Source organism: Trachymyrmex cornetzi, unplaced genomic scaffold, assembly GCF_001594075.2.
Source record: "Trachymyrmex cornetzi isolate Tcor2-1 unplaced genomic scaffold, Tcor1.1 scaffold811, whole genome shotgun sequence".
Classification (NCBI taxonomy): domain Eukaryota; kingdom Metazoa; phylum Arthropoda; class Insecta; order Hymenoptera; family Formicidae; genus Trachymyrmex; species Trachymyrmex cornetzi.
The window spans coordinates 2208-4487 of NW_017300149.1; positions in this window are offsets into that span (position 1 = coordinate 2208).

Here is a 2280-nt window from a genome sequence, read left to right on the forward strand (position 1 = left end):
CCCCCCGCGCCTACCAGTACCCCCCGCGTCCCGCGCCCCCCTCTAGCCCCATGGGTTAGAACCCGCCTAGCCTAACTACTATAATAAAAAAAAAAACCAGTCAGCACTGCTCACTTTCAAGGTTCATTCTCTGGTGGCATATACTAGTATGTAGAATGTTAATAGCGTCTAACGAACCAAACTTTTATTGTAATCTAAGTGTAGCAACGATTCGAATGGAAATAATAATTTCAGTTATGATAATAATTTCGGCTCGCAACAACATATTTTGATTGTAATAATATTTTTGTTTGTATTAACCATTTTTAGTTAATTCTTAATAATGATTTAATTTGTAATAATGAGCTTATTGATAATTTTAGTTCAAAATAATTTCATTTATGCGTAATCTTTCTCTATTTCTTATTGCTTTCTTTACCTATTAATAATAGATAAGTAATGTTTAGTTTAAATAAACGATGTTATTAATTTTACATCTCTCTCATTTTCTTATTTAAAAACCCTGAGACCTCGTAGTCTTTTTAGCCTTGCCTTTTCAGAGATCGTGCGTGGTCCAGTCCCGAGTTAAAGGGATTAGATTCGTTGACTCGAAATTGGGACCGACGACCGCACCGCTCGTAGGAAACAGGTGTTAAAGCGTCCTTACGGGACGTTGGTCCATATTCCGAACCGAGCACAAAAGGGGTGCGTTCGACTTGCGGCACTCGCCTCCGTGCGGGTACCTGCGAGAAAAGAGTCTGACCGTCCTTCAAAGTACCCTCACCGTTCCCGCTCCTTTTATTCTCCGAGAGGATCATAAGTAAAAATTTCCAAAGGTTTGGACGTAACAGGAGAAAGGCCGTGGATCGAAGCGGAACCAACCATAATCGCGATATCTAGCGCTCGGCTGTAGCCAATCAGTGGGCTGGGCAAATTCCATCGCGGAAATTTTATCGCCCAAATCGCGAAACCAAGCATCCTACCGTAGCCTCAGGATAGCACCGATACCGAGAGTCGGTCGGCGCTCCCTTGAGACGTAACACTGCAATCGGTGCGGAACGCTTGTGATTGGTTCTGCTCTCGTTCCGCGTTACGCTATTCCGCTGCATGGGTACGGGTGATGTCCCATGCAGCGTATCGTGCGTAAGCGGATTCGCGTATCGCCAATCACAGAATTCTGAAAAAATTCTCAAAACTTTATGAGAAGAAAAATAAATAATTTTTGTCTCTTGCAGTTTTTCTGTAAAGTTGATTGTATTTGAATAAAAAATTATTCAAGACAAATATTTTGCAATTTTTAGTAATTAATATCTTGTTAACTTAATATCTTGTGCACGCACGCACGCACGCACGCACGCACGCACGCACGCACAAATATTGTAATAACAAAAATGCACATACTCACTCACAAATTTTAAGACCTAAATTAGTTATGTAAATTAGTTTTAATTTTTCTTTTACGAATAAACGTACGGGTTTTTTATTTTTCTCTCTAACAAGTCGCATTTAATTTTTAAATCGCCCCATTCGTATTGTCACGTGGTATACTTGTCATAATTATCGCGCGACGCGATTCATTGTTAATGCGGGCCCGCTATACTATTTTGTCACATGCACACGCGCATAGAACGCAAGCGCATCGTCACAGACAGTCGCGTACAGCGCCCTTTGGGCCGCGTGATACGTTACAACCAATCCGCAGCGATTCTAACAACGATTGGCCGCGATTAGCCACGAGATCATCTATATAATGGCGACACTTCTCTCGAGGCGCCTTATACGTTATCGAGCTACCAAGGCAATCATATACGAGATTAATGAGCGTACGAATTTCACTGTAGCCGAGTCTACAGAGCGAGCGTTACGAAGCCGAGTCTTCAACAAGAAATAGGGCCGAGATCCTGCCGAAATACTCTATTATACACTACAATTCATACAATAAATAACGTTGAATAAAGAATACACGTTTTCTACATAACACGTATCCCGTTCCCTATAACGCCTAAGATCGCACAAGGTCCAGTCCCGGGTCAAAAGGATTAAGTTCCTTAACCTAAAAAGTAGGACCGACGTTCGCACTGTCCATCGGAACAGGTGTCATAGCGTCCCTTCAGGACGTTGACCCATTCCGGGACCTAAAAGGGTACTAACATCGACATCTAGAATGGACCGCTGATGGCAATGGTGGGGGTAGAAAGACGATTAGAGTGAGAGGCAGGAATAATAAGATCGTTCTTTCTCTGTTTACTGAAGCCTGATTGGTTGTTGTTAATCCAACAACCAATCAGGCTAGTTAGAAAC